This window comes from Oncorhynchus mykiss, chromosome 28, assembly GCF_013265735.2.
Source record: "Oncorhynchus mykiss isolate Arlee chromosome 28, USDA_OmykA_1.1, whole genome shotgun sequence".
NCBI classification, from domain to species: Eukaryota; Metazoa; Chordata; class Actinopteri; order Salmoniformes; family Salmonidae; genus Oncorhynchus; species Oncorhynchus mykiss.
This window is the reverse complement of record NC_048592.1, coordinates 22044427-22069189: the sequence shown is the minus strand read 5'-3', so window position 1 is coordinate 22069189 and position 24763 is coordinate 22044427. Positions and strand designations below refer to the sequence as shown.

The 24763-nt window shown below is 40.0% G+C and overlaps 1 protein-coding gene across 3 annotated transcripts in view; it reads left to right on the top strand.

Moving 5' to 3' along the window:
• Positions 1 to 24763, top strand: part of tnr (tenascin R (restrictin, janusin)) — a 159007-nt gene that overhangs the window by 56112 nt on the left and 78132 nt on the right. For all 3 annotated transcript variants that reach the window (XM_021589506.2, XM_021589507.2, XM_021589505.2), the window contains exon 2: positions 13247 to 13294. The gene's annotated coding sequence lies outside the window, so the exon portion shown is untranslated. The remainder of the gene's footprint in view (positions 1 to 13246; positions 13295 to 24763) is intronic.

Sequence of the window (24763 nt, the reverse complement as noted above, 5' to 3'; positions counted from 1 at the left end):
CACTTCTGTAGAATTAGAGAACATTGTACACATTTTCCGCCGTCCTGGCACTGCATATATTTCATTTGTCATCGTGATGCCACCATAGGTTATTATAGGATATTGTGAATGCTGTGATTGTATAAAAAATGATTTATGTGAATCCAAGACGTTATCATTGAAAAAGTGAAAAATGTAATCATATAACTAAAATGCACAGTCATGATTCTTGTTGTGGAAAGTAAAAATTTTTAATACATATTTAATAATCCGTAGAAGGAAATTATGAATAGATCACATTGAATAAAGTGATTGAATGTTGACATGGTTGAATTCCAATCCAGCCATGAGACTAATTATTCTCCACGTCATTGCATTTTGTTAGTCTCCTCCTCGTGATAAAGTAAATTCAAAGTCTCAGTCCATGAAAACCAATTACCTACTTTGCTGCACGACATTGAGGAAGCTATCATTATCTAGTTAAGAACATTAATGAACGTTTTTCACATGATGGACTTTCATTGACTTATTTAATTAATGTCACACTGAACAGAGCATTTATCAGAATGTGTTTACTTCTCTTGGTTAAGTTTCACATTAAACCAATGTGATATGTTTCAGTCCATCAGCTGCAATGTACCAGTGAATTATGCGCATAATGTTTTAGACAAATAATTTTCCTGTTAGTGGTATACAAGTAAACCACTTAGTTCATCTATCATATTCTATTTTCTCCTTTTCCCTCTATCCTCTCAAACATCATTTAGATTATCATGCTGTAAAGGAACTTCAATCTAGAACACTCATTTATAAACTTTCACATAGGCATATTGTTCTCGTAAGAAAATGAAATGTATAATGTTGAGTTTTCTTAGACTTTCAATTATGATGGCACGATTGGGTTGACAGGTGTGCATAAGAGCATATGAACATTAGAGAATAGCTGACAGAGTACACGGTAGCGTAGAGACAAAACACAATTTATATTCAAACTGAAGATACTTATCATAGGGTTAACTAGCATAGTGTGAATTATGGTCATTTATATGTATATTCTATCCTAACACCCTTAAAGCAATTGATGTGACTTGTTGGATATTATCTTTTACTTCATGTCTTAGTGACAAAACAAAACAAAATGTATTAAAAGTGATCCGTTCGTTGTACTGTAATAAGAAAATCAATCAAGCGTTTTCATAGACATAACATATTCCTCTTGATCACATACATAGGAGCACCTCAGAAGTAGTGACAATGCAGACACTACACACTGACAGTGTCAACTAGGTCACTGTTTTTACACTGTTACGGTCCCTGTGAGAAATGTGTTGATTTCTATGCAATGGATTACACATGTTTCTAACCCTTGTGTAGTCTTAACATTCGGTATACTCTCCTTGTCCTGAGGGTAAAAAAATGACCCGTCTTCACTAAAGCCCTAATTTAAAGTAGCTTAATTGAAGAAACAACCTGTCGTTCATCACAAACGTTGTGAATATCTGGATTTTCACTGTTCACAATGCAGAAAGACTGCATTTAATCAGTGGACACCACTCGTTTTTATTACAACACACCTGTCCTAATTGGTTTATTATTATTATTATTATTATTATTATTATTATTAAATGCAGTCTTTATTATTATTATTGCTAAAGGTACTCGTACAAAAGGTACATCGGTGTAAACATGATTTCTTTAGCCAGAGATGGCACTTCTATAGCCTAAGAAAGTAGCAGAAATGCGCAGAAAGTAGTTTGAATGCATTTTATTGAAGGGAAACAATAACAGTCTTGAACGTTTTAGGCAACATGGTGATACATTCTTATATACTGTACAATGAGGAACTCAACTACAAAATACTAGTCTTCTCCCATTTTCTGAACCATTGCCCCCACCCACAAGGTGTACAAACAACAAAAATAAATCATTATAATATAAGATAATAGATACAAAACAAAAATGTGAAGAACATAAATCAATCAGCTCTAATTAGCACATGTAGGACAGTATGCAAGTGTGTGTCCATGGACTTTGCAGATGTATTTCTTACATGTGTAGCACATAGTATTGTCTTACAGTACTTCTTTGGGGGGCAGAACTGGCATCTCCTGCTCTTGCCTGCCGCTGCAGACAGGTGGATCAGGACAAGAATCAGTCCCCTGAACAGCTTTCACTCGCTCCCTTCCCTTCTTTGTATTTGTTGTGTTACAAGTGACTTTTTTTTTTGTATGAGGACACACCAATGATGTTATGCGCAGTCATCCTCCTGCAGCTGTAAGTTCCAATCACCTTGTCCAGGTAATCCACGCCTCCTTTGTTGTGGTTGTAGTCCAGGATGATGGCTGGCTTCCTGTCCTCACGATCACTGATCTCAGCCGTTTTGTGCAGTGTGCTCAGGAGGAACACATTCTTGTTCCTCTTTGGGAGGTAAGACACTAGATTGGTGGTGGGGGTGAAGGCAAACTTTGATGAGAAGCCCTCTCTCTTGCTGGGAATATACTGCCGGAAAGGACAGCGACCTTTTGACAAAAGAGATTACTATCAGTAATTAGTATCAGTGTCACAGAAAATCACATAAATCAATGATATTACAGCAATACATAATGAAAGGAACAGTGAAAATCACTTACATTACAGATATGAAAATAAAAATGTACCTCTGAATTTAACCAGTTGCTCCTCCACTGTTACTTCAGGCCAGGGTTGTAGAGGAATGGCAGACGCTCCACCCACTTCTCCCAGACCTCTCTTATGGCCGCCAGTTTGTCTCTAACACGTCTTGGAGGTCTTGACTCACGTTATCAAATCGTAGCATTCTTGAGAAAGTGTGAAAGACTTTCAGTGGCATCATGGCACGGAAAATCACCCTTAAACTCTCTGCATCCCAGAGACTACATGTAGCTTTGCCTCGGGATATATACACACCCACTAAGATTAGCAGCCCTATGTAGGCATGCAGGTCAATCTCATCCATCCTTTTCCAGTTGGCACCATATTTACGGACACCCTCCAAATTTGTCATCTCCAGAATGATTTTTTCGATGGCTGGTGTGATGAACATGTAGAATGTTGAGGCGATGTCCTGAGCATGGGCAACTGGATGTCTTGTGGGCCCTGGGGTCACCCTTATGACTTGTTGTGCTGCCATCCAACCCTGGTTGTCACAAGGACCATGTTATTTTGCTGTTCTTTGACAAAAATGTCTCTTTCAGCTTGGGGGATTTCTTCTCCATCGTGCTCTGGGTTGTATTCTTCCCCATCTTCTTCTTCAGATACATTTTCTCTTCTAAATCGCTGTTCTCTTGTTCCTCATGGACATCTGAAAAAATCTGATCTACGACCTGTTGGGCACTGAAACGTGCACTCATGGCTTCAGCAAAGAGAGAACTGGGGGGACTGTCATCTGCAGCACCTTTGTAGCCTCTGACTACATTCCCCATTAGTAAACAATTGTTTGTCTGAAATGTTGTTCATTTTTTCTGAAATTGTTTTTATTTTGTCTATGTACTTGAGTCATGTGTGGGGTCGTGGAGGGGTCGTGGAGGGGAGATGCTGCACATGCACAAAACGTTTTAGTTCAATCAGGAGCACACAATCTAAATTTCTGTGTGTGTGTGTGTGTGTGTGTGTGTGTCTTTGTGGTGTGTAAATTATTTTATAACTGCCGGGTCAAAAATGACCCCAAGACAATCTTTGTAACCTGGTGGTGTACAGCTTTCATGGGAATATGAACAAAGGAGATGCTTCACTTTTTCCAATGTTTGGGTCACTCTTGGAAAAGTAATAACATTTCAAGTTGAAAATATATCATTTAGGGGGTTTTCTCTGCTGTTAAACATAGTGGCGGGTCATTTCTGACCGTTAAGACCACATAAGGGTTAAGACAACATAAGGGTTAAGACAACATAAGGGTTCAGAACAACATAAGGGTTAGGACAACATAAGGGTTAAGACAACATAAGGGTTAAGACAACATAAGGGTTCAGATTAGATAGTCCATTGAGTATCTCTTTCGGAAATGGAAATTATCAGTTTGAAATTATAGCTTTGTATTACATTATATATTATTATTATTATATTATTATTATTGTTATAAAATTCTAGAAATTTGCCATGACTACGAATATATAGTGTTCTGGATAAAATGGGTGCACACTAATCTAGAAAAGGCAAAACAATTTAGTTCCCAGAAGGCCATTTTGAAAGAGGGTTGATAGACACAGGACAACAGCTGAATGGATGCTTCGATGCTTTATGTAGCTGTGGTATGGAGTTGATTGTCCAAACAAGCTTGTTTTCTCTGGTGAGCTCATGTCCAGACTTCAACATGTGAGAAAGGGATGATGGCTTTTTACCCTTTTGTTCCCTGGCTTTGTGAACTTTATTATGGTTGTAGTCTACTCCCTCTGCTGGTGACAGTTGCCCGGAGTTCTTGTCACCCCTTGAACATTTCTATAGCCTGGATGCCAGTCTGTTTCTGCTCTCATACCAACTCCTAATGGAATTGCCATGCAAGAGATATGGGACCAGGCTAAGTTTCTACCTGAAGTACATGTAGAACTCTCTGATTATTTGCATTCATTAAAGCAACATGGAAAGTGGAAATTAAAGCAATGATTTACAATGCAGCATGTTGGAGTAGCTAATGAGTCAGCAGATCTGTTTTGATATGTTCTCATGTAACTTATATTCTCATATAACTTTCAGGCAAAGTTTGAGGGCTCAGAGTTTCCATGGTCATTCGGGTGAGTATTTCACACTGTATGGAAAACAGCCCCCAGTGAAAATGACTTTCGATCACTTTTGACCTTAGCAGTAACTGACTCCCAAATGGAATAATCCATTGATTTAAAAATCTACTGTGCCAACAAATTTGGTTGTGCGATAACAAAGTATTATCCTCCCCATGTAAAATCCTAATTCTCACTGTCAACTTTGCAGATGATAGTCTTGTCTACAGCAGAGCCATATGCTTACAGGGTCCATCTGTGGGATATTTTACATACAGTACAAAGCCAGCTTCTCATTTTCGCCAAAGTGACTTATTCTTATGATTTGGTTCTCTGTGTGCCTATTTGAGCCCTCATTCTAAGCAGGGAGTCAAAACAAAACTTATATTTAAAAGCAAATAATACAGTGCCTTGCGAAAGTATTCGGCCACCTTGAACTTTGCGACCTTTTGCCACATTTCAGGCTTCAAACATAAAGATATAAAACTGTATTTTTTTGTGAAGAATCAACAACAAGTGGGACACAATCATGAGGTGGAACGACATTTATTGGATATTTCAAACTTTTTTAACAAATCAAAAACTGAAAAATTGGGCGTGCAAAATTATTCAGCCCCTTTACTTTCAGTGCAGCAAACTCTCTCCAGAAGTTCAGTGAGGATCTCTGAATGATCCAATGTTGACCTAAATGACTAATGATGATAAATACAATCCACCTGTGTGTAATCAAGTCTCCGTATAAATGCACCTACACTGTGATAGTCTCAGAGGTCCGTTAAAAGCGCAGAGAGCATCATGAAGAACAAGGAACACACCAGGCAGGTCCGAGATACTGTTGTGAAGAAGTTTAAAGCCGGATTTGGATACAAAAATATTTCCCAAGCTTTAAACATCCCAAGGAGCACTGTGCAAGCGATAATATTGAAATGGAAGGAGTATCAGACCACTGCAAATCTACCAAGACCTGGCCGTCCCTCTAAACTTTTAGCTCATACAAGGAGAAGACTGATCAGAGATGCAGCCAAGAGGCCCATGATCACTCTGGATGAACTGCAGAGATCTACAGCTGAAGTGGGAGACTCTGTCCATAGGACAACAATCAGTCGTATATTGCACAAATCTGGCCTTTATGGAAGAGTGGCAAGAAGAAAGCCATTTCTTAAAGATATCCATAAAAAGTGTTGTTTAAGTTTGCCACAAGCCACCTGGGAGACACACCAAACATGTGGAAGAAGGTGCTCTGGTCAGATGAAACAGAAATTGAACTTTTTGGCAACAATGCAAGACGTTATGTTTGGCGTAAAAGCAACACAGCTCATCACCCTGAACAAACCATCCCCTCTGTCAAACATGGTGGTGGCAGCATCATGGTTTGGGCCTGCTTTTCTTCAGAAGGGCCAGGGAAGATGGTTAAAATTGATGGGAAGATGGATGGAGCCAAATACAGGACCAAAACCTGATGGAGTCTGCAAAAGACCTGAGACTGGGACGGAGATTTGTCTTCCAACAAGACAATGATCCAAAACATAAAGCAAAATCTACAATGGAATGGTTAAAAAATAAACATATCCAGGTGTTAGAATGGCCAAGTCAAAGTCCAGACCTGAATCCAATCAAGAATCTGTGGAAAGAACTGAAAACTGCTGTTCACAAATGCTCTCCATCCAACCTCACTGAGCTCGAGCTGTTTTGCAAGGAGGAATGGGAAAAAATGTCAGTCTCTCGATGTGCAAAACTGATAGAGACATACCCCAAGCGACTTACAGCTGTAATCGCAGCAAAAGGTGGCGCTACAAAGTATTAACTTAAGGGGGCTGAATAATTTTGCACGCCCAATTTTTCAGTTTTTGATTTGTTAAAAAAGTTTGAAATATCCAATAAATGTCGTTCCACTTCATGATTGTGTCCCGCTTGTTGTTGATTCTTCACAAAAAAATACAGTTTTATATCTTTATGTTTGAAGCCTGAAATGTGGCAAAAGGTCGCAAAGTTCAAGGGGGCCGAATACTTTCGCAAGGCACTGTATATCCTCTGTGGTTGTCTTGAATTAGAAGTTTAATGAACATTGATTTTAAAGATGATTTCATAACTGTGACTTTGCCAGTAGTTTCGAGGACAGCATCTTCCCAATAAACTGGAGTATTGTTGTTGGGTCTCACCATGTAAGTACAACTCGTTAAATGTGAAGAAAGCTCAATATCCAATAGAACTACAGGTGTCCATGTTTCCTTTAGTTTGTATCCAACAAAAGGTAACTTGTAACATATTTTTTACCAAGGTAAAAATAAACACCATGAGATACTAGATGAAAAAAGACTTATTTCATCACATGATTCTTAATGAAACAAGCATAGTTTCAATGAGCAATTTCCGTTATATCAAGTGATGCTCTCTGAGTTGTTAGTTATATGGTATTGCTCATTCACAAGTGCACATTGATGGTCCGTGAGGTGGAATTCTCATCTGATAACACATTTAAAAAAACAGTCTAGTTCATAGTGTTTTTTCATTAACAGAGAACGTGTTATGGTACAAGGCCAGAGTGCATAAAGTCAAATGTAAAGTTTCATTAGACGTATGAATGGGATACACATGGTATACACCGTCCAACCAAATACTAACTTGCCTGTTTCTTTTCCACAATGCAAATTCCTGGTGTTCCAGTGTTCATCTCCCCCCTTTGAGGAATGAGGCTGATGTTAGGACTGATTCACCAGCAGTTCCCCTGATACACATCCGTTCTCTGCGCTACATCCACAGACAAAACTGGGCCAACTGATCTCTGTTTAGAGACAGCATGTGTTCAAGGGCAGGCAACACCATCAATGCTTCCCATGCTCCCCCTCCACACAGCCCAACGGCCCAATGAATCCCAATGCATTGATCAGATCCTAGCCAGTTCTACAAGCTAGTCCAATTTGCCAATCCAGATGTGACAGCCAGGCCAGCACAGTCAACTTTTAGTATAGATACCACCAGGGGGTTGGTTGGCTTCGTCACCCACTTTGACATCACAGCCAATAGCCTTGTCCTGGACACTGATTAAGTGGAATATTGCCTGTGGGGAGGCATACAGAACATACAGAACATAAAGCTCTATCACATCTATCTATCGCTGCCTCGTCCAAGCAGAAATCAAGATAAACCTCTTTGAGCTGTCTTGGTTTATACACTGTAATCCAAAGGTCAGATATTTGCAGGCTAACACATTGTCGGTCAGAACTCTCTCTATGAGCATACAGAAATCAATTTGGTTGTGCGCCATACTGCCTCCAGAGAGGCAATGTCGTCTCTGAAGTGATAGGAGTGCGTGTGACAGTTGTGACAGGAGCCTTCAGAAGTCTGCCTGTGCCGTTGTCATGACACTACCAAGCTGACTGGTAGAACAAAGGCCTGATGTGAGTGTAGCTGCATAGGTCCCAACTGGGGTAGCCTGCTCAGCAGAATATTGAGAGATTATTTTCTCAGCAAATCATCTTATTAAAAAATTGGTTTCTTTAAGCATGCAAACTTTTCAACACACTTTAAGAACATATCATAACCAGAACTTCCTATACAGCTTCACCACAAGAAATAGTCTGTTGCATTTGCATTTCCATCCCAGATGCATAAGTTATATATAGAACGCAGAGAGCTTGTAATGCCAGAGTTGATTTGCTTAATTAATTGAGTGAGTCATGCAGGAAATATTCTGAAGCACAGGAAGGAATTACTTTCGGCATATTGGTTGTGGATCTTGAACACTACACATAAATCCACCTTATTTCCTCTAATGTCCTCCACATGTACTTCCTCCAACCCTCAGGTCGGTGGCTACTGATCTTTGTAACTCACAAATCTAAAAATGAGTTTGGCAAAGAATGTCATGTATGCCTGTGTTCGGTCATTTGAGACTTGACTATTTGAACAAGACAGTAGAACTGGGAACCGAATCCATGAAGATTGTATGACAGCATCCAATCTGAAATCAATTGCTAAATATCTATGGAAGACAAAAAAAAAGGCATTTGAAATTAATCAGAGATTTGAGGTGCCTTTGTGGGTTAAGAAAGCTGTACAAATAAATATTAAAGGCTAAATTGATTGTGTTAGAGTTTCCAATTATCTTACCCAATCACTCATTCCTAAGGCTACTCAAGTAATGAACTGGCCTATTGCTGACCCAAACAATTCTCACAATGTTAATTGACAGGACATCTTACTTGTTTACAGAGGGCAGAAATGTGTAATAACACATATGGTACGGTATAACAGACAGGGGTCAGCAACAACAACAACAAAAATACTACTTTTTATATCAGAGGAAGGCATATTCATAATCCCTTCCCTACTGCAATAAGGGTCAATAGGAATTGATTGAGGAGTGCAATTTCACTCTCTCTCACACTCTCACCCTTTCTGTGTCAATCTGGAGGAAATCTAAGACTGGCCTCCTGTCCTCACCTCCCATCCCAAACCTCTCTGCTCCCAACACCTTTCTGCTCCCCACACCTCTCTGCTCCCCACACGTCTCTGCTCCCCACACGTCTATGCTCCCCACACCTCTCTGCTCCCCACACCTCTAAGCTCCCTACAGCTCTTTGCTCCCCACACCTCTCTGCTGCCCACACGTCTCTGCTGCAGTTCAAGGAGAGAGTGGGGGCTGAGGGGTCAGTGTTTTCCCATATATTAATTTAATCGTTGCTGCCACTGCAAAAAAAAATATATAATAGTATACATATGTTTTTTTAAATGTCTGCTGAGACGTGATTTTAAGATCAGTGACAAGTTACAACAAATGACATATCTTCCTCAGATTCTTATCAGGTCATCTGAGAAACCTCCAAGGTAACTATCTAGCTAGCTTGTAATCCTGGAAGTGTAGCCAATCTTATATATAGATTCAAATTCAAGAATTCAAATTAAACTGTCCTCGATTTTCAGAAGAGTTTCGAAGGAAGATAACATAATTTTATTTGCAATAGAATGTTCTTTAAAGAATTCACCAGGAATGGGAGATACCTAGAAAGTTGCACAACTGAATGCATTCAACTGAAATGTGTCTTCCGCATTTAACCCAACGTCTCTGAATCAGAGAGGTGCAGGGGACTGCCTTAATCGACGTCACTGGCGCCTGTGGAGAAGTTGTTGTTGCGGGTTAACTACCTTGCTCAAAGGCAGAACGGCAGATTTTGACACCTTGCCGGCTTGAACCAGTGACCTTTCGGTTATTTGCCCAATGCTCTTAACTACTAGGCTAAGTAACCTTCTCACAGTCTCAACAATTATATAAACCTTTTTCTTGAGTATTGTAGATTGAGGTTGCAAGCAGGGAAACATTCTCAAAACCAAACCAATCTCTGATGTGCAGAAAAATAAAATAAATTCAGGTGCATCGCTTGGTGGGTGTATACAGATGTGGGATCTTAATTTGAGCCAGTTGGGGAAATTATCCTGCAACAACATGAAATGTGAATTATTATGTGGTTTATAATGAATTGACATTTCTATTAGTTGATGTATTTCTCGTAAGGGAAAATCAAGTCTGAAATTTTTAAATCTCAAATACTCTACAAGTTTAAAATGTCCTGTTCTTCTGCAACAGCGTGATACAATTAAGGTCCTACGTCTGTAGCATTTGGGATATTTCCAGTGAGGGAATGGGGCTTTTATGCCTCCAGAAGGCAGTTGTTGTGCTTGCCACGGGCCATAACGCCATTAAAAACCTCTTAATCAGATGTGGCTTGCCCACAGCACATTACTTGAACTGTCAGTTCTTTTACGCTGACTTTGATGGATACATTTACTAGTTGAAAGCATGGGAAAAACACTGCTCGTAGCGCCCAGCATGGAGTGCATGGGCTTATTTTAAGGTGTTGCTAATGTGGTGCGTTTTAAGAAAATAAATAACTAACTGAATGGACTTGGCAGGTCAAACATGTTCCTTTAGGATGGGTTTTAGGGTATACATTCTTGGGTTTTGATATGTAGCCCATTGCTAGTTCACTATTTGCTGCTTTCTGACAAATGAACTGTGCTTCATTGAACCCTGCCACTCAATGAAATGCAAGAGATAAAAGCACTTAGAAGATCCTTGCGTATGGCAGAGAGGTAAAAATAAAAGTCTCTGCTCCTGGGGTGAAGACTCCTTTAAAAGCTGAAACATGTCTGCTTTTTATTCACCTCTAAAGTTAGAGCAAGTGTAACATTTCATTGTGCAGATACATTTTCCATCAATGAATTCGTTTTTTTTTTTTTTGGTCCCTATCACTCCGCTAGAAATTGGCTTATGTTGTTGCCTCTAACTCCAGGGCTCTAATTTGAAGAGACCTGTGCTTAGATATTGATTTATGGATTTTAATCAGTTATCTTATTTCTTATTTGTCATGCAGGAATGTCAGATAGTTATAGATATGCACAGCCAATTTTTTTCCCCACCCTTGGCCTGTCCTGCTGGGAACTGGCAAAGTCCAGATTAATGACTGTGGAAAGGGCCTGTGGTCTGCTGGGTTCAGGTTAATCATACCTGGTGCTGCTCTGTGAGAGTTGGCATCCTGATTAACTGAGGATTCGCTTAACTAGCTTAGCTCTGTAAACACCCTTCAGCAACTATTTTGTTTCCTTCCATATCTCATGGACTAGGCTAATAGCTACATAAAATTAATTACTAATACATGTCTAACAAGAAATGCTTGGCCTGGCCTTGCATAAAACATGTATTTGTATCCCTGTGACATTTTTGTATGCAGTGATAGCTAGCGTATAGCCTGTTGCACACAGCAATAAACCAAGAAAACGTCAAAGACAATTGAAAGATCAAATGACAAAATAGCAAGTTTATGTAAATAAAGCCGATATATTAAGCCTATTCTTGGACTAAAAGGATTTTCTTCTATGGTTCAATAGACTGTGTTTTTTTCCCTCCTACTGTAAATGCTTAGAATACAACACACTGCTGCTGTACTGTGCAGTCTCTCCTAATTCAGCAAGCAAGTTGGTGAGTGTAATGGATTTTGCAACCTGTGTTGAATTCATTATTTCAGTTAGTAGTTTCTGAAATAAAAGCTTGCGTCAAAAGTCTAAGATACTCAGAGAGCTTTGAACCGCTAACAATGGCTCTTTCAGCTTGCAATTATCCCATCAGCCAGCCCAAAAGATCCTTTGTTTCTAGGATGAAAAATGTATCTTAAATTAAAATGCTCCATTTATCCAGTAAATTATTATGCATATAATCATTTGTGTATTGAGGCATGACGCATTTTCATTATCTAAAAAATAGTTTTTCACTAGCACGAGAAGTTGTCACATTGAGTGGCTTTTCATTTTCATTTCGTTATGCATTCTGAGGTTGAACTTGATATGTCATAGTCAAGGTTTTAAAACTCCAGTTGCGGAACTAACGGTTTCAATATTTTTTGAGGAAACCTTTAAAAAATACAGTTAATAACAGCTTTTATCCCCCCCCCCCCCCCCCCCGCACCCCTCCCGCTACCCATTTTTTTGTTGGTGGAAAACGACAAAACAGGTTTTCCATGTCAGGTGATAAATGGATGCTGTGGGGGAATCTATCTGCTGCATCAACAAATTGAAAATGGGATCTCCAAAAGATAACAAATTACAAGAAGCCAGCAATGATTCACACAGAGACCAGCCACAAGTAGTATTGTAGAGATCCCATTTACCTTCTCCTTATAGTCATACTGCTGGCAAAGTGACACATTTCCCCCCAAAACAATCTGTTATGTATGATAGTTTGAAGTGTAATGCATTTGGTGTTTGAATTAATACTATGCATTTCTGTTTGCTCAAAATGACTATCATTATTTATTAGCTTTGCTGACCTGCTCAATGAACACCAGGAAGCAGTATGAATTACATTTAAAATCCCTTTCTCTCACAAACATATATAAAACAGAACGACCTAAAACAGGATTATCTGCATCGTTCTCTTCCTCCAGGACTGGGACAGCAGAGAAATAGTAAAGAGTGTGTGTGCCTGTGTCTGTGGGTTTGCTTTTGTGCGTGTGTGTGTGTGTGGGGCACAATAGTACAAAGTGGACGGATGCCCTTGTGGCCAAGGGCCTTTCTTTTAGGAACACTGAGATAGGTATCATCAGCACCATGTCGTATTTCAGATCTAACCCTGCTGCCGTCCTCAGTGTATAATAAAACTGAATAGCTGTCGGAGAGCGAAAATGAAGCAATTTTGGCATATTTGCAATTCCTTACAGCTGACAACACAAGTTGCAAAGACTGTCGCTTCATCTCCCAGTAGGTGAGGAAAGGCCCTGAGGATGAGACAAGGCGAGGAAAGTAAATGAGGATTTCTCTTTTCATGTTGAGAGAAGGATTGTCTTCACTACTTTGTTTATTCCAACAGCAGGAGGGTGCTGGCGTAGTATGCATGTTCTTTAACCTGGCTGACAGAGAGCTCATGTGTAGGGGGATAGTGTGTGTGTGTGTGTGTGTGTGTGTGTGTGTGTGTGTGTGTGTGTGTGTGTGTGTGTGTGTGTGTTTTGTCTGACTATAACACCTCTCCTCTCTTTGTGTGTTGACAGGTGCAAGATTAGACATCGAACACAGGAGAACCACCGCTTGAATTTAAGGTAAAACAGCATAATCCATAAAGCTATGGTTTATCATTCAGTATTTATGGTTTGGAAGTCAGCATGTATATTGTGTTGACATGCACAGTATTGACTTTTCGATGCATCCCTCAGTAAAGGAGATGAGTGAAAAAGCACTGGTTTGTTATTTAAAAAAAAATGTATTTCACCTTTATTTAACCAGGTAGGCTAGTTGAGAACAAGTTCTCATTTACAACTGCGACCTGGCCAAGATAAAGCAAAGCAGTGCGACACAAACAACAACACAGAGTTACACATGGAATGAACAAGCGTACAGTCAATAACACAATTAAAAAAGAAAGTCTGAAGAAATGGCATGAGGTAAGGCAATAAATAGGCCATAATAGCAAGTAATTACAATTTAGCAAATGAACACTGGAGTGATAGATGTGCAAGTAGAATGATGATGTGCAAGTAGAAATACTGGTGTGTAAAAGAGCATAAAAGTAAATATGGGGATGAGGTAGGTAGTTGGATGGGCTATTTACAGATGGGCTATGTACAGCTGCAGCGATCGGTTAGCTGCTCGGATAGTGAGGGAAATATAAGTCTCCAGCTTCAGTAATTTTTGCAATTCGTTCCAGTCATTGGCAGCAGAGAACTGGAAGTAAAGGCGGCTAAAGGAGGTGTTGACTTTTGGGATGACCAGTGATATATACCTGCTGGAACACGTGCTACGGGTGGGTGTTGTTATCGTCACCAGTGAGCTGAGATAAGGCGGAGCTTTACCTAGTTATAAAGCTATCATCCCTACTACTATACATTCGATGAAGCATTTAGAGACCAGTTTTCTTTCATCTTCAATTAAACCTCTAACTTTCTAAACTGGTTGAAAACAAGTGAGTTATCACTTGTTGCATGCTGCAAAGTATCCTGGTGCTCAAGAGGCCAGAGTAACTGTCTGACTGACCTGGCCACGCTTAATTGTTACTAATGTGATCACAGCATCACAGCCAGGGCTTAGCACTGAATAAGTAATGGCGTACTGTAGACATTAATTTATTCGTTCCACACAATAGCAGATTAGGATTTTTTTTATGTATGACGGGAGGTAGCCGGCTCAGAGACTCTAGATGCCTCTGGGATATGGCATCTTTAACTTCTTAATGAAATACTTAGAGGGATTGTTGTTATTGTGGCGGGGCAGCAGACATGAGATGAAATGGAAGTAAGCCACTGGAAGCCTTAGATCATGATGCATGCACCAGTCACACACACGCACACGCACACACACAGCCCCTAATGCTGATGAGTTGTCCTCCCAGGGCAAGGTACACTAGACCTGGCAGTCTAACGGGTGGCTGCCTGTTAATGAATTAGACCTGGAGTCACCTCTCTGGGATATGTTGGGAACTGAACAGATCAGAATTCAATGCCCCTGGTACAGGCAGTGGTGATACATGAATAATCTAGCCAAATGTTACCGTGGCTTGATCAATAACGGATGATTGGAAAAGGATTGGTTTCACTTTCTACACGTTCCGCTTCCTACACTGTATCATTCCAAACGAGTAGAGGTGTATCAAAATATCTTATTAATCATAACCAGTCGAATCTTACTAGGTGGAAGTCACGATGAAACAAAGTCTGCAATTTATGAGTCTGCAATTGTTAGCTATGTCTATTATTTAGTTGTTAACAGGCTCCTGTTGAAGTGCTTTCAGGTTCTCTTCTTTTTTTCCTCCACTCCATATACAAACATACACATACGGACAACAACAACTTACAGACACACACAAACAATGACTACGTCTCATTTGCCCTGGCCTGCATGCTCACACCCCTATCTCTGGTGCCTGCTTTATTGTTTGCCACTTGGCCTTACATTGTATCAATGTGTTTTTCCTTGCTCACCAAAGCAATTTCAATATTTCAATAATACAATTATTCGATATTTCATTGTGTTAATGATGGAGGATCTTCCAAGAGTTAGAAATGCTTTGTTATTTGTAAATGTATTCCTTTATCTAATATTAGCTTTTGGTTGAAGATATGATAACATTCAGTATCAAAAATAGAGACAATCAGAAATGGGGCAAATACTTTCACGGCACTGTGTTTGTTGTCACTTATTAAGCATCCTAGGTATTCAATATTGTTAGTGGTCCGCTTACTGTAGATTGTGATTATTTTCTTTTTCCTATTGCCATTATTTAATTATTTCCACAAAAGTTATATCCTGAGATTTTTGAGCATTCTGAAAATATTATTAGCAAAGCGGGCATTGAGTTTACAATATTGGTCGCTTATATCAGAAAGATAATCTCCAAATTATCAGGAATTAAGGTAAGACCCAGATGCAGACTGTCAAAGTAACACTGTTTATTGTAGCGACAGGGGCAGGCAAGACAGGTCAAACCAGGCAGGGGTCGAAGATCCAGGGTAAGGCAAAAGTACATGACGGCAGGCAGGCTCAGGGTCAGGCAGAGGGGTCAGGTGGGCGGAAACGATAGGAGCTGACAGGAAAAACGCTGGTTAGCTTGAACGAACAAGACAAACTGGCAACAAACAGACAGATAACACAAGTATAAATACACAGGGGAAGATAGGGAAGATGGGTGATACCTGGAGGGGGATGGAAACATGCACAAGGACAGGGGAAACAGATCAGGGTGTGGGCCATAACCCTCCCAGTCATCCAGGTACTGGAAACCCCTGCCCGTGGTCGAACCCTCAGGAGGTGTTTCACCGTGTACGCTGGCTGGCCATCGATGACACGGCGGGAGAGATCGGCCTAGAAACAGAAGACAAGAGACAGTTAGACATGGTTTTGACTCAACACAGAAAAGGTAGAAAAATACGGAGGGTACAGATCAACAGTGGATGAACAGCAGAGGGGCTAATGGTCTTGAGCTGGGGAGACAGGTCTTGGCTTCTGGGGGTATAGCCACGGCCCTATAGCAACTTGCCAGTGCCTCAGACTTGACCTTCCTGGATACCGGTCGGTGCTGCAGAAGCGAAGTGGCCCGGGCCATACTGAACACCTCCTGGTACTCTGCAGAACTGGCGGAGAGGTCCAGGGCAATTTCCAAGCCCCCAGGAAGACATCACAGGGCAGTCAGAGCTGACTTTAGGCAATGAGTGTGGCAGGACTGGGCTCCAGCCCACGATGGCACCAGTAGCCAGTCAATGGAGGGATTGTGTCGCTGGAGCCAAGAGAATCCCAATATCACAGGAACCTGTGGAGACTCAACCAGCAGGAACTGGATGGCCTCGCTGTGGTTCCCAGACACGCATAGGCTGACGGGGGTGGTCTGGTGGGTGACACGGTCTATAAAGCGCCCATCCAGCGATCTAACACCCATGGGAATGGAGAGGGGTTGAGTGGGGATGCACAGCTCAGACGCCAGGGTAACATCCATGAGACTCACATCGGCCCCCGAGTCGATGAGTACCTGGAGAGACTTGGACTGGTCGCCCCACAGCAGGGTGGCATAGAGAAGGGGGCGAGTAAGGGGAGAAGAACCATTATCTTTCAGACCCACCAGTGTACTCACTCCAACGCATGAGCTAGCACTCTTGAAGGGACAATTTGACACAAAATGACCGGCAGTACCACATTACAGGAAACTCTGAGTCTCAAGTCTGCGTATGCGATCAGCTGGAGGCAGCCTAGCCCTGCCGAGCTGCCTTGGCTCGGGAAGAGGTTAATCGGCAGTCTCCGGAGGCTCTTGAAGGGACTCGATTAAACACGGATCCTTTCGGGGACTTCCGGAGTTTATTAGCTGCAAGGTGAGATCCCTGAGTGAGCGATAGGAACCGCAATCGAACCTCTTCTCCCTCCTACCTTCCCGTAGATGACCATCGATCCAGATGGTTAAAGCGATGAGTGAGTCGAGATCTGTCGGTAGTTCTCAGGCTGCCAGCTCATCCTTTACCTTCGCCGATAATTCATACAGGACCGTGTCGAACAGCGCTTCCGGTTCCAGGTACACTCCGCAGCTAGCGTGCGGAACTCCACCTCATAGTCTGCCGCACTGAGGGTGTCCTGCCGAAGCTGGAGTAACTTCCGGGCAGCCTCTTTCCCGGGTCGCTCAAACTTGGCATACTTGAATTAGTAAGTAAAGATGTAAAGGAGTTGAAGGCAGGCCTCGAAATGACTGACGATAAAGCTGTGACAATGGATAAAGAAACAAGCTAAAAGTGACAGTCAATACAATTGAAACAGACATTATTGAACTTAAAAAGGAGAACATCTTTCAGAGAGAAGCATTCCTTGATATACAGACCAGATCTATGACAGAAAATCGAATACTTTCTGGTATTCAAGAAAGAGAATGAGAAGTTCCTGAAAGATTAGTGAATGAATTATTTCTTACAGCTCTGCAAATCCCAATCGATGCTGTCGATAAAATCCAACCCGAACATGTACACTCTTTCGGACAACTAGGACAGAGTTATGAGTGCCCAATCGTTGCCAAATTTGCTTTCTTTAAAAAAAAAAATTGTTAAAAGCCTGTGTAAAATACTCGCTCGCACCAAAATAGGCATGAGTGATCAGTTCCCGAGGGAGATTGCAGAACAGGGCAAATTTATGTGTCCAATCTTCAAGCAGAATAGATTAAAAGGGAAGCGTGTAGCTCTCGTAGTCGATCAACTGTATATTGACAACCAAATGTTCCGTGACACAAAGACCAGTCCATTGCTATTCTAAAAATGTAAAAGTTCTCATAAATGAGTCGAATAATGGAACACCAAATTCTAGCCATGGTAGGGATTGTAATATATATTTTTAAATAGATAAAAAAGCAATACAATTAAACAAATGTTAAATAAACTACAACTACACTATACCATTCAAGATAGAGCATGTTGTAAAATAATAATTATTTAACTTTCCATTTAATGCATTTTATAAGTGGACAAGACAGGATTAGAAGAAAGGAAATCTAGCAAAATAATTCATCTTCAAATATAATGAACTGGAACACAAAAGTACTCAATCAACATGGTGGAGATGTGTGGATGTGTGATGGAAGGTGTGGTGTGTGTTTTTGTGTTTGGAAAAGCATGACATTAAGTGAGTGAGTAAGGAAACTGTTGCATATCCCGGAACCAATGTGTATCTGTGAGCAGGGTATGCGAGAGAGAGCTTTCAATGTTGTTCAGATGAGGGTTATACATCTTAAAATATTAATGTATTTATTATCCTATCATGATGGTATGGTCCCCAACCCTATACCCCAGACACCCATACACTAAAGAGAAGTCCTTATCTGTTTTGTGGGCTTACTGTAAGTTGCCTATATGAAGCCAAAACAGAAACAGGAATGTGGACAAAGACCTATTAGAGCAGCACAGGCCCCTTAAGATTCGGAGCATGCCTGGCAGGGTTGGTCCTATAAAGCCAGAGCACCCTGATGGGAGGGCATAATATACAAAGAAATTCTCAAAGCTGCCAATGAGAACCTTGATGACCTTGTACCTAGTCGGTGGAGATTCCTGTGGGGTACCCCCTTCCAGGTATTGGCAGTGCTGGCAACACTGGCTGCAGTAACCCATGGGGAAGGGGTCACAGACGGACAATCAGAGAGGGGGCATATTATTGTGACCCCTGTGGCACAAAATAATCAAAGGTCTGGCTGCACAGAAATGCTTGGGAAAGTGGTCACAACAGGGGACCAGTGTGTGTGTGTTTCAGGGAAAGGGGGTGTTTCTGATCTCTAGGACTTAGGATCTAGGACTTGACATTGGTCAATCAAATCACCCCGTTTTTGCCAATTTTGCTCAATCTTGCATGCTTTCTCAAACAGCTGTAACTGTAGATGCATTCGTAAATCAAGTCCTTTCTTGAGTTGGGCTCTGGAATGTAACAACCGTTGAGCATCTGAACTTATGGTTGATTTGGGGGGAAATGGGTTGTGTGTGTGTGTGTGTGTGTGTGTGTGTGTGTGTGTGTGTGTGTGTGTGTGTGTGTGTATCCCACATCTGTTGCTAGGGGGTAAGGATGTTAGGGACACTATTGAATTAATCATAATAATTGTTTGCTAAAATAATAATTGCTTGACAAAAATGTAATGCAATAACAATCCTGGTTATAAGTAACAATCCAATTAATTATGCAATAATTAATTAAGATACACAAGATTTTTGAATATACGTTGTTTTTAATAGCTATATATAAAGCAAATTGTGTTGAGAGCATTGGAAATGCTTTCAGAGGTTGATCTGCTTCTGTTCTGTGGGTGGCACTGTGTGCTCTTTTCGAAGGATGGGTCCTCTCAGGTGGCCTAGGGATCCGGGGGACGGGGGTGGCCTGCTGGTCGATGGGATGACAACCCAACTTGGGATGGGGAGGGGCTTTAGCGGGTGGAATAGTGGAGAACAATCAGAGGGTTATTTAGTAGCAATGCAAATATCATAGTACAGCTATATATGGATACTCAATCACTATGATACTTTTTAATGGTGCCTTTACAAATATAAATTATGATACAAGTTTCAAATATATGTATCTCATTATGGTAATTTTATAGCCAGTTATAAATGTAATGGCTTCGCAGAAAATAAGAAAAGACTAACAATATTGATCTGACTTAAAGAGAAGGAATTTAATACAATTTGGGGCAGCAAGTAGCCTATTGGTTAGAACGTTTGGCCAGTAACCGGAAGGTTGCTAGATTGAATCCATGAGCTGACAAGGTAAAAAGCTGTCGTTCTACCCCTGAACAAGGCAGTTAACACACTGTTCTTAAGCTGTCATTGTTAATAAGAATTTGTTCTTAACTGACTTGCCTAGTTAAATAATAATAATATACATTGTTTACAGGAAACTCATTTAACAATTTTAGTTGAAGTTGTGTGGAAAAAGGACTAGGGGGTGAAATATACTTCTCCCATGAGCAAAGAAACTCGGGGGTGATGATATTAATTAACAGTCATTTTGATCCGGATGTGCAAATCGTCCAAACAGATCTGCAAGGTAGACAGATGATTTTAAATATGCTATTGGACCATTAACAGATATGGCTCATTAACCTTTCCGGACCAAATAAGGATCCATGTTTCTTTGAAAATATATATAATAAACGATCAACCTTACAAGCAATACAAGACTCTATTATTATGGTGGGAGATAATGATACTGTTTTAAATACCTCAATGGACTGTAAAGGAAATCACAATACAAACTATCACCCTCATGCTCTTAAGGAAATCATGAATGTCATGGATATATTGTAACTAGTGGATATATGGATGCTTAAATATCCTGACCTAGTGAGATATACATGGCGGAGGCGCAATCAAGCTAGTCGTCTTGACTACTATGTCATTCTCGTTGGCACCAATAGTTAAGTAAGTGTTGATAGGGGGCAGAATTTGGTCGGACCATCAGATAAATTGGCATACACATTACACTTACTGAATTTCCACATGGGATATTGGAAATTTAATCAAAGCCTATTGGATGATAACTTGTTTTTAACTCGGACAACGGAATTTATAACTGAATTTTTCCGACATAACATAGGTACAGCAGATCCCCTTATTATATGGGACACTTTTAAATGTGCCTTTAGAGGCCATGCAATTACTCAGTACTGATTTCACTTTTACTGAAACAGGATCCAAGTGGTATATATAAAGATCCAGTCCATTTAAAAAATTGGAGGCCCTTTACATTTTAGTGTAATGATGCAAAAATTCTAGCAAAATGCATAGCACATAGAATTAAAGTAGTATTGTTGGATATTATTCATTCTAATCCGCCAGATTTTTTACATGGACGATACATTGACCGACCAGCTCAAATCGGTCTTACTGTAAGTAGCTAAATTTAAAAGTAGAGACTCAGAGCTACAAAACGATATATCATACACTACAGTTGAGGAACAATGGGAAAGTAATATTGCTTTGGAAGTTGATTAACTTGAAAACTCACTTTTGAGAAAATGGCCTTTGAATGCTTTGGGACTACGACTGGAGAGCCCTTCTGTGTCTACACCCATTCAGCATCGTTCACACCCTCTTAAGCTTTACCCCTACCCATCTCTTTAAGGGTTGATCCGAGCGTTCTGTACTAACAGCAACCAAGCACCCAAGCTAACTTGCTAGCTACTTCCAGACACATTTGAGAGAACAGCTCACTGAACATTACTCACCCTAGGAGAGCTGGTTAGGCTGTTATGTTACCCAGAGCATTGGCGACTGCAAATGTGCTGTCAGATTGTCCGTTCGTAAATTCAGAGCGTTTTGCTCTCGGAGAGTTCTGAGCTCACACTGGACGCTCTGGCCGATGAGTAGGGTTGATCCGAACGTTCTGACCTCACAATGGCAGTCAGGGTGGGTATAATTTGTGGAACGTTCCAACAGGAATTTGTTCCAAATACTTTGTAAAGTACAAGGATGCTAGCTAGGTTACATTAGGCTATAACGAGTCAAGCAAATGGCTCTGAGATATGAATAATAAGCTCATACATGTAACGTTAGCTAGCCAGCCAGCCAGCTAACATTAGCTATCTAGCTAACAGTACATTTGAACATTTGAAATGTGAAATGTGTAATATCTGAAAACATTTGAAATGTGTAATATCTGAAAATGTAGCTACCTAGACAATCTTACAATCTGGTCTGAAATCAGAGTAGATAGCCACGAATTTACCAGCTAGATGTTGCAGTGACATTCTGTTGAAATGGATATTTGCATAGTGGAGTCTTTTGTTAAGACATATAGCTAGGCTATAACTAGTCAAGCAAATGGCTCTTATATACAAATAATATGGTCATACACGTAACGTTAGCTATTGTGACACCCAGATAACAGTACACTTTAAGTTGAAATGATACCATTTTCTGTCAAAATGAAATGTAACTAGCTAGACTATCTTACCCGTATACATCATGGATGGACGTGTCTCCTGTCGGATGCCATGGTTGCCCTTAGTTTGAAGATGTAATCCGGAGACAGGTGTTCTTCATCTCCTTAGCTATTATACTCGAATTACACTGATTTCAAAACTCGGTCCTCCAGAAACTTTTGCTAGCTAACAGTAAACGTTAACTTGTTATGACTGCAATCCCCCTATCGGGATAAGTGTCATCAAAAACCGCTGAATAGCATAGCGCTACATTCAATAAATATTACTACAAATATTTATATTCATCAAATCACAAGTGCAATATAGAAAAACACAGCTTAGCCTTTTGTTAATCCACCTGTCGTGTCAGATTTTGAAATTATGCTTTACGGTGAAAGCAATCCAAGCGTTTGTGTAAGTTTATCGATTGGACAACAAAACATTAAGTACACTTAGCATCAGGAAGCTTGGTCATGAAAATCAGAAAAGCAATCAAATTAATTGTTTACCTTTGATGACCTTCGGATGTTTTCACTCACGAGACTCCCAGTTACACAACAAATGTTCCTTTTGTTCCCTAAAGATTATTTTTAAATCCAAAATACCTCCGTTTGTTTGTCGCGTTATGTTCAGAAATCCACAGGAAAGAGCGGTCACGACAATGCAGACGAAAATTCCAAATAGTTTACATAATATCCACAGAAACATGTCAAACATTTTTTATAATCAATCCTCAGGTTTAAAAAATATATATAATCGATAATATATCAACCGCAAATGTCTTTCACAGTAGGAGAGGGAAAAGCAATACCTATCCAAACTTTGTTGCGCGAGCAAAACTCATGTGACCACTTGACGCGATGTTATCGTTCTGGCTCATTATTTAAAATCATAGCCTGAAACTATGTCTGATGACTGTTGACATCTTGAGGAAGCGAGGAAATGGAATCTGGTTCATATCCCTTTAAATCCAGCAAAGTGAGGCTATGGAACATGGAGTTTTCAAAATAGAAGCCACTTCCTGTTTTGATTTTCCTCAGGGTTTCGCCTGAAATATCAGTTCTGTTATACTCACAGGCAATATTTTGACAGTTTTGGAAACTTTAGAGTGTTTTCTATCCAATACTAATAATGATATGTATATATTAGCAACTGAGACTGAGTAGCTGGCCATTTACAATGGGCACCTTTTCATCCAAGCTACTCAATACAGCCCCTGCAGCCATAAAAAGTTAACTTGAGAGGCTTCTGCAGTTTTTCTACACAACACCTTTTAAAAATGCTTCGTTAGGCAAGATTACCTAGCCATACTGACCAGCTCAAATAGACAGAAGCGTGCTATATGGCAGACCAATCCAAACTCATCTCTCGACATGTCAAACACACTCATTATCTCAGCCAATCATGGCTAGCAGGAAGGTTCCTGGCTTTTTCTGTGGCTAAACCAACTGGGTTCGGAATTTAACAATTTTATTTGGATTTACAGATGGCACACACATTTGTTATTAAGGCACATGAAAGTTCATATGTTCGAGCAGGCATTTTTGCAACAAAAAAAACGCATATTGATTTAAAAAAAGTTTACTTTCCAAAGGCTCTCCTGTGTTGTAGTGACCTGCGACACACGCCTAGTTTCCTGAAATGGGTCATAAATACTGGAAACAATAGAACACTATAAAAGATCTTGGAAACTGAAAAAGCTTTTGATAAAGTACAACTGGAGTTTATATATAAATGCCTGGAATATTTCAATTTTGGAGAATCTCTTATAAAATGGGTCAAAGTCATATATTGTAACCCTAGGTGTAAAATAATAAATAATGGCTACTTCTCAGAAAGTTTTAAACTTTCAAGAGGAGTAAAACAAGGTTGTTCACTATCAGCACATCTATTTATTATAGCCATCAAAATGTCAGCTATTAAAATCAGATCCAACAATAAAATCAAGGGGTTAGAAATCCAGAGCTTAAAAACAAAGGTTGCATTGTACGCTGACGATTCATGGTTTCTTTTAAATCCACAATGTGGATCCCTCCACAGCCTCATAGAGGATTTAGATACTTTTGTAACCTCTCTGGATTACAATGAAATTATGATAAGTGTACACTATTTTACGTATTGGACCACAAAAAAATACAAATGTTACATTACCGTGTAGTTTACCATTAAAATGGTCTGATGGTGATGTATACACATCCCAAAATAAATAAATGATCTCACGCCAATAAATTACAATGGAAAGTTAGCAAAAATAGATACGATTTTGCTCCCATGGAATGGAAAATACCTGTCTATTTGTGGAAATATCACCCTGATTAACTCTTTAGCCATATCCCAATTTACCTATTTACTTATTACCACCTAGCGAACAGTTATTTATATTATATGAGAAAAAAATATTCAATTTTATTTGGAATGGCTAGCCAGACAAAATTCAACGGGCCTATTTATATAATGAATATGAATTTGGAGGGCATAAATTATTCAATGTTAAAGCTTATGACCTCTCACTAAAGGATTCAGTCATACAAAATTAGACTTAAATCCAAACTGGTTCTCTAGAAAAATAATAAGAATATCTCACTATGTTCAATAATGGCCTTTTCCCTTTCATTCAGATTACAACCTCACACTTTCAGTTATTTGAAAA